We start from the raw sequence: 9,617 nt of genomic DNA, 5'->3' as shown, positions 1-9,617 counted from the left end.
GTCAGCGGGTCTTCTACATTCAGATCCGTGTGCACTTTGCAAATATTCACGTCCTCTTCTTCGACGTAGTCGCGGATGAGGTTGAAGCGTCGTTTTTTGCGTCTGGTCTTCCTGTGAAACCTTGGTTCCTTTGCTAAGGCAATGGCACTAGTGTTGTCACATAATAGAGTCAATGGATCTAGTGCGCTTGGCACAACTCCAAGATCCTTCATGAACTTCTTCAGCCAGACACCCTCCTTTGCGGCCTCTGAGGCAGCCATGTACTCCGCTTCACATGCAGAATCTGCTACGACGCTCTGCTTGGAAATGCACCAGCTTACCGCACCCCCATTAAGAATAAATACGTATCCGGTTTGAGACTTAGAGTCATCTGGATCGGCGTCAAAACTTGCGTCGACGTAACCTTTTACGACGAGCTCTTTGTCACCTCCATACACGAGAAAAATTTCCTTAGTCTTTTTCAGGTACTTCAGAATATTCTTGACCGCCGTCGAGTGATCCACTCCTGGATTACTCTGAAACCTGCCTGCCATACTTATGGCCAAGCTGACGTTTGGTCTAGTGCACAAAATTGCATACATGATAGAACCTATGGCTGAAGCGTAGGGGACGGAACTCATTGTCTTTCTATCTTCCGCAGTTGCTGGGCACTGAGTCCTACTCAATTTTATACCTTGTAACACTAGCAAGAACCCTTTCTTGGACTCATCCATTTTGAACTTCTTCAAAACTTTATCAAGGTATGTGCTTTGTGAAAGTCCTATCAGGCGTTTCGATCTGTCCCTATAGATCTTAGTGTCTATAATGTAAGCAACTTCTCCTAGGTCCTTCATAGAGAAACTTTTATTCAAGTAAACTTTTATGTTCTCCAAAAGCTCCACGTTGTTTCTAATCAGCAATATGTCGTCCACATATAATATTAGAAACGCCACAGAGCTCCCACTCACTTTCTTGTAAATACAAGATTCTCCAACCACTTGTATAAACCCAAATGCTTTGATCACCTGATCAAAACGCTTATTCCAACTCCGAGATACTTGCACCATTCCATAAATGGATCGCTGGAGCTTGCACACTTTGTTAGCATTCTTAGGATCGACAAAACCTTCGGGTTGCATCATATACAACTCTTCCTTAAGAAAACCGTTAAGGAAAGCCATTTTGACATCCATCTGCCAGATTTCATAATCGTAAAAGGCAGCTATTGCTAACATGATTCGGACAAACTGAAGCATCGCTACCGGTGAGAAAGTCTCATCGTAGTCAATACCTTGAACATGTGAAAAACCCTTTGCCACAAGTCGAGCTTTATAAACGGTCACATTACCGTCTACGTCTATCTTCTTCTTATAGATCCATTTGTTCTGAATAGCCTTGCGGCCTTCAGGTAGTACTTCTAAAGTCCATACTTTGTTCTCGTACATGGATCCTATCTCGAGCTTCATGGCCTCCAGCCATTTGTTGGAATCCGGGCCCACCATTGCTTCTTCATAATTCACAGGTTCATTGTTGTCCAACAACATAATCGTTAACACAGGATTACCGTACCACTCAGGAGCAGTATGTGATCTTGTCGACCTGCGAGGTCCGACAGTAACTTGATCTAAAGTTTCATGATGATCATCCTCAACTTGTTCCTCAACCGGCACCGCAGCAATAGAGGTTTCCCCTTGCCCTGCGCCACCATCAAGATGAATCAGAGGTTCGACAACCTCATCAACTTCTATCTTCCTCCCACTCAATTCTTTCAAGAGAAACTCCTTCTCAAGAAAAGCTCCGTTTTTAGCAACAAACACTTTGCCTCAGATTTGAGATAGAAGGTATACCCAAGTGTCTCTTTTGGGTAACCCACGAAGACGCACTTTTCCGCTTTGGGTTCCAGCTTTTCAGGCTGAAGCGTTTTGACATAAGCATCACATCCCCAAACTTTAAGAAACGAAACTTTAGTCTTTTGCCATACCACAGTTTGTATGGCGTCGTCTCAATGGATTTTGATGGTGCCCTATTTAAAGTGAATGTAGCTGTCTCTAATGCATAACCCCAAAACGATAACGGCAAATCGGTAAAAGACATCAAAGATCGCACCATCTCTAATAAAGTACGATTACGACGTTCGGACACACCATTACGCTGTGGTGTTCCAGGCGGTGTTAACTGTGAAACAATTCCACATTGTCTTAAATGAGGACCAAACTCGAAACTCAGATATTCACCCCCACGATTAGACCGTAGTAACTTGATCTTCTTGTTACAATGATTTTCGACTTCACTATGAAATAGCTTGAAGTTTTCAAACGTCTCAGACTTGTACTTCATTAAGTATACATGACCATATCTACTTAAATCGTCAGTGAAGGTGAGAAATAACGATATCCGCGCGCGCCTCCACACTCATCGGACCACGCACATGGGTATGTATGATTTCCAACAATTCACTTGCACGCACCGTTGTTCCGGAGAATGGAGTCTTAGTCATCTTGCCCATGAGGCATGGTTCACACGTGTCAAGTGAATCAAAGTCAAGTGACTCAAAAAGTCAATGGTATGGAGTTTCTTCATGCGCTGTACACCAATATGACCTAAGTGGCAGTGCCATAAAAACATGGCTCTATCATTGTTAACTCTCTCTTTTGGTCTCAATGTTATGTATATGTGTATTATCACTATCAAGATTCAATACGAACAATCCTCTCACATTGGGTGCATGACCATAAAAGATATTACTCATAGAAATAGAACAACCATTATTCTCTAACTTAAACGAGTAACCGTCTCGCAATAAACAAGATCCAGATATAATGTTCATGCTTAACGCAGGCACTAATTAACATTTATTTAAGTTCATAACTAATCTTGATGGTAACTGAAGTGAAATTGGGCCGACGACGATTGCATCAACCTTGGAACCATTTCCCATGCGCATCGTCACTTCATCCTTCGCCAGCCTTCGCTTATTCCGCAGTTCCTGTTTTGAGTTGCAAATATGAGCAACCGAACTGGTATCGAATACCTAGACACTACTACGAGAGCTGGTTAAGTACACATCAATAACATGTATAACGAATATACCTGATTTTTCCTTGGCCGCCTTCTTATCAGCTAGATACTTGGGGAAGTTGCGCTTCCAGTGACCCATACCCTTGCAATAATAGCACTCCATTTCAGGCTTAGGTCCAGCTTTGGGTTTCTTCGTCGGATTGGCAACAGGCTTGCCGCTCTTCTTTGAATTACCCTTCTTTCACTTGTCGTTTCTCTTGAAACTAGTGGTCTTATTCACCATCAACACTTGATGCTCTTTACGGAGTTCTGACTCTGCGACTTTCAGCATCGCGAATAACTCACCGGGTGACTTGTTCATCCCTTTCATGTTATAGTTCAACACAAAGCTCTTATAGCTTGGTGGTAGTGATCGAAGAATTCTGTCAGTGATAGCCTCTTGCGGGAGTTCAATCCCTAGCTCAGCTAGACGGTTTGAGTACCGAGACATTTTGAGCACATGTTCACTGAGAGATGAATTCTCCTCCATCTTGAAAGCATAGAATTTATCGGAGGTCTCATACCTCTCGATCCGGGCATTCTTCTGAAAGATAAACTTCAACTCCTGGAACATCTCATATGCTCCATGACGCTCAAAGCAACATTTAAGTCCCGACTCTAAGCCATACAAGACTGCACATTGAACTACTAAGTAGTCCTCCTTGCGTGCTAACCAAGCGTTCTTAGCATCTTGGTCAGCCATGGCGGGTGGTTCATCTCCTAGCGCAGGATTAAGGACAGAATCCTTCTTCCCAGCTTGCAGGAGCAACTTAAGATTACGAGCCTAGTCTAGAAACTTGCTTCCATCATCTTTCAACTTAGCTTTCTCTAGGAACATATTAAAACTCCGGGTGACTGTCGCGTGAGCCATTGATCTACAACACAAATATTTTCAAAGTGGACTTAGACTATGTTCAAGATAATTAGAGTTTAACTAATCAAATTACTTGCTAAACTCCCACTTAAATAGTACATCTCTCTACTCATTTGAGTGGTACATGATCCAATTCCACTAGCTCAAGCCCGATCATCACGTGAGTTGAGGATAGTTTCAGTGGTAAGCATCCCTATGCTAATCATATCAACTATATGATTCATGCTCGACCTTTCGGTCTCATGTGTTCCGAGGCCATGTCTGCACATGCTAGGCTCGTCAAGCTTAACCCGAGTGTTCCGCGTGTGCAACTGTTTTGCACCCGTTGTATGTGAACGTTGAGTCTATCACACCCGATCATCACGTTGTTTCTCGAAACGACGAACTATAGCAACGGTGCACAGTCGGGGAGAACACAATTTCGTCATGAAATTTAGTGAGAGATCACATCATAATGCTACCGTCGTTCTAAGAAAAATAAGGTGCATAAAAGGATTAACATCACATGCAATTCATAAGTGACATGATATGGCCATCATCATGTGCTTCTTGATCTCCATCACCAAAGCACCGGCACGATCTTCTTGTCACCGGCGCCACACCATGATCTCCATCATCATGATCTCCATCAACGTATCGCCATCGGGGTTGTCGTGCTACTTATGCTATTACTACTAACGCTACGTCCTAGCAATATAGTAAACACATGTGCAAACACAAACGTTAGTTTAAAGACAACCCTATGGCTCCTGCCGGTTCCCGTACCATCGACGTGCAAGTCGATATTAACTATTACAACATGATCATCTCATACATCCAATATATCACATCACGTCATTGACCATATCATATCACAAGCATACCCTGCAAAAACAAGTTAGACGTCCTCTAATTGTTGTTGCAAGTTTTACGTGGCTGCTATGGGTATCTAGTATATCGCATCTTACTTACGCAAAAACCACAACGGAGATGTGCAAATTGCTATTTAACCTCTCCAAGGACTGCCTCGGTCAAACCAATTCAACTAAAGTTGAAGAAACCGACACCCGCCAGTCATCTTTATGCAACGAGGTTGCATGTCGAGCGATGAAACCAGTCTTTCGTAACCGTACGAATAATGTCGGTCCGGGTCGTTTCAATCCAACAATACCGCCGAATCGAGAAAAGTCTAAGGAGGGCAGCAAATCGAACATCACAATCCACAAAACCCTTTTTGTTCTACTCGAGATTACATCTACGTATGAACCTATCTCATGATGCCACTGTTGGTGAACGTCGGATGGGAAACAAAAATTTTCCTACGCGCACGAAGACCTATCATGGTGATGTCCATCTAAAAGAGGAGATTTGGATCTACGTACCCTTGTAGATCACACAGCAGGAATCATTAAGAAACGCAGTTGATGTAGTGGAACGTCCTCACGTAACTCAATCCGCCCCGCGAACCGTCCCACGAACCGTCCCGCGATCCGTCCCACGATCCGCTCCGATCTAGTGCCGAACGGACGGCACCTCCGTGTTCAGCACACGTACAGCTCGACGATGATCTCGGCCTTCTTGATCCAGCAAGCAAGACAGAGAAGTAGATGAGTTCTCCGGCAGCATGACGGCGCTCCGGTGGTGGTGAAGGATCTACTACTGCAGGGCTCCGCCCGAGCTCCGCAAAAATACGATCTAGAGGAAAAACCGTGGTGTTTGTGGTCGGGCTGCCATGGCAAAAGTTGTTTCAAATCAGCCCTAAAACTCCACCATATATAGGAAGATGGGAGGGGAGGCTTGCCTTAAGGCCAAGGCCCCCTTGGTGTGCCGGCTAGGGATAGGTGGAGTCCTTCTCATCCTTCCCACCTCCTTTTCTTTTCTTTTCTCTTTAATTTCTTATCCTTGGCGCATAGGGCCCTCTTGGGCTGTCCCACCAGCCCACCAAAGGCTGGTGCGCCAATCCCTAGGGCCTATGGGCTTCCCCGGGTGGGCTGTCCCCCTCCCGGTGAACATCCGGAACCTAGTCGTCACTCCCGGTACATTCCCGGCTATGCCCGAAAACCTTCCGGTAATCAAATGAGGTCATCCTATATATCAATCTTCGTCTCCTGACCATTCCGGAAACCCTGGTGACGTCCGTGATCACGTCCAGGACTCCGAACAACATTCGGTAACCATGCATATAACTCAACTATACTAAAACATCGCCGAACCTTAAGTGTGCAGACCCTGCGGGTTCGAGAACTATGTAGACATGCCCCGAGGTACTCCGCGGTCAATATCCAATAGCGGGACTTGGATGCCCATATTGGATCCTACATATTCTTCGAAGATCTTATCAGTTAAACCTCAGTGTCAAGGATTCATATAATCCCATATGTCATTCCATTTGTCCTTCGGTATGTTCTTGCCCAAGATTCGATCATCGGTATCCGCATACCTATTTCAATCTCGTTACCGGCAAGTCTCTTTACTCATTCCGTAATACAAGATCCCGTGACTTACACTTAGTCACATTGCTTGCAAGGCTTGTGTGTGATGTTGTATTACCAAGTGTGCCCCGAGATACCTCTCCGTCACACGGAGTGACAAATCCCAGTCTTGATCCATACTAACTCAACGGACACCTTCGGAGATACCTGTAGAGCACCTTTACATTCACCCAGTTATGTTGTGACGTTTGATACACACAAGGCATTCCTCCGGTGTCAGTGAGTTATATGATCTCATGGTCACAGGAACAAATACTTGACACGCAGAAAACTATAGCAATAAAACGACACGATCAATATGCTACATTCATAGTTTGGGTCTAGTCCATCACATGATTCTCCTAATGATGTGATCCAGTTATCAAGCAACAACATTTTGCATATAGCCAAAAAACCTTGACTATCCTTGATCAACTGGCTAGCCAACTAGAGGCTTGCTAGGGACATTGTTGTGTCTATGTATCCACACATGTATCTATGTTTTCATTCAATACAATTATATCATGGATAATAAACGATTATCTTTAAACAGGAAATATAATAATAACTATTTATTATTGCCTCTAGGGCATATTTCCAACAACATAACCACTACCAACACTATCTTGAGGCATACCCTGATGCCCAAATCAGGTGATGACAAAATGATTAGAGGCTATTCCATCAATATGTTGCATGATCTAGACACCCACACTTGCTTCAAAGTCATGGATTTGACTGTTGAGACTGTCAGCAGAACTTCTCCAAAGCGGAAGAGATGTTGGGGATATGCACCATACATTCAGATGCTCATTAATGCCAAGATTTTCAAGCATGCATATCAGCTTGATCATCCTCATTTGTCACTACACGCAGAGTTCAAGGATAATGAAGTTGTGGTAGATGACACCCATCCCAGATCAGATACAACTATAGAGGCTGGAGAGGTACTAGCTGTAGAGGCTGCTAGGAATGCTCTAGCTCCACCACCCCAGCTCAAAACCAGAGATAAAAAGATGTATTCCCTGGCCAGCACCATCCGAGGGTTGGAGAAGAATATTTCATAGATTTTTCTAAACCAGAAGAGCCTAGAGAGGATCGTGGAGACAAAATTCCCTCACCTGGATGTGAAGGTAACGGAGTTTACCACCACTATTGAGCAGCTTCAGCGTGAAGTTGACTCAGTGAATATTCCATGCTCACATCATGAAGACGATGATGACGACGATGATGATGATGAGTCACCTCTTGGTACTACCACACGGTCCACGACCCACACTAGGTCAGCAGCTGTGCCAAGACTAGAAGATAGACCGTCTTCATCAGCTCAACTTTAGCTCCTGCTCGACCACCTCTAGTGTTTACACCTCCAGCTCCAGCTCCAGCGATCAGCCGAAGCCTTCGTCGATGCTCTCTTGTCTACTCCAACTTCTGTTACCGGAGGAGATCGTGCCTAATGAGACGATTAGACTAAACCTTTAAACATTTTGGTACTTGTTGCCAAAGGGGGAGAAGTGTATAGATCAATAGAGCTTTTGACTTTATTTGCTCTCTTTTGGTTTTCAAAACTTTATTTGGTCTTTTGGATGAATTTATCCATTTAGTTGTGTGTTTGATCATACGCTTTGATTGTTTTGTGCTACCACGTTATTACCTTTGAGCTATCTACATCATGATCATTCACTTGTTTGTTGGTGCTATGTGCATTGATATTCATTCATATCATTTATGCACACCACCAAGTTGTTTGTGATATGGAAGAGTAAGCCATGATCCTAACCGATCGTGCACTTGCATTCAAATGCAAATTCAAATTAATGCACAAATTTAGGGGGATCTCTTGCTTTTCACATACCTCTGAAAGTGTTGATGCTAATCATTGATTATATCTTTTGTTGAAGCTTTGATCTATATGTTGTCATCAATTACCAAAAAGGGGAGAGATTGAAAGAACATTTGCTCCCTAAGGTGGTTTTGGTAACTAATCACAACATATGCATCATCGGACTAATGAATTTATCCTAGTGCATTTTAGAAAAGTTCAAAGATGCTTTGGCTATAGAATTGTGTGCAGATGTCCCTTTGATGCAAGGAAGGAGTAGGATTGGTGCTTCAAGCAAGAAGACTCTTCATTTTACACTTTGTGAGAAATCACTTTGAGACCATAGGAAAGCCATTACTATTAGAAGGGGATGAGGTATTATGATGAATTGTTTGATCAAGTTCTTAGAGATAGCCACCAAAAATACTCGGCCACTTTCCCACAAAATATATCTGTCCAAGCCAAATATGCAAAATCGGTCCCACCAACAATTTCCATTCGGATATACCGATTTTACACTTAGACAGATCATATGCCAATCCCACCATCTCGGTACAACCAACATTTCGATCGGTTCCACCAACATTGGAAACCAATCTCGGTCATCTTATCGGTACCACCGAAATTCTTATATCGGTCTCACCGAGAATTCAAAGTGGCCACATTTAGTGCAACTTGGTACCACCGAGATTCACATATCGGTGTCACCAAGTTCGGCAATAATGTGGTAACGGTTGGATTTTGGGAGATGCCTATATATACCGCTCCACCTACCTCTCACTCATAGAGGAAGCAATAAGAACACACACACACACACACTTACACACACATGCCAGATCCATTTTTCTGAGGGAGAGCCACCTACTCATGTGTTGAGATCAAGAGATTCCATTCCAACCATTTGAACCTTGATTTCTAGCCTCCCCAAGTTGCTTTCCACAAGATCAATCTCACCTACCCCTGCCAAATCTGAGAGAGAGTGATTGAGTGTTGAGGAGACTATCTTTAGAAGCACAAGAGCAAGGAGTTCATCGTTCTACCACATCTATTATCATTTGGAGGGTGGTGCCTCCTAGATCGTTTAGGTGTCACTTGGGAGCCTCCTACTTCGTGTTGTGGAGTTGAACCAAAATGTTTGTAAAGCCAAGGAGATCGCCTACTTCGTGAAGATCTACCGTTAGTGAGGCTAGTCCTATGTGGCCGGAAGCCGTGGTGGAATAGACAAGGCCGCTTCTTCGTGGACCTCTTGTGGGTTGATCCCTCCATGGACTCTCGCAACCGTTACCCTCCATGGGTTGAAGTCTCCACTAACATGGACATACGATAGCGCCACCTAACAAAACCATGCCAAAAATCACAGTGTCAACCTTTGCGTTTGATCTCTCTACCTTATCCTCTACTTTACACTTGCATGTTTTACTTTCTGCTGCAATAC

Source organism: Hordeum vulgare, chromosome 3H, assembly GCF_904849725.1.
Source record: "Hordeum vulgare subsp. vulgare chromosome 3H, MorexV3_pseudomolecules_assembly, whole genome shotgun sequence".
In the NCBI taxonomy this organism is placed as follows: Eukaryota; Viridiplantae; Streptophyta; class Magnoliopsida; order Poales; family Poaceae; genus Hordeum; species Hordeum vulgare.
This window is presented reverse-complemented; position numbering follows the sequence as displayed.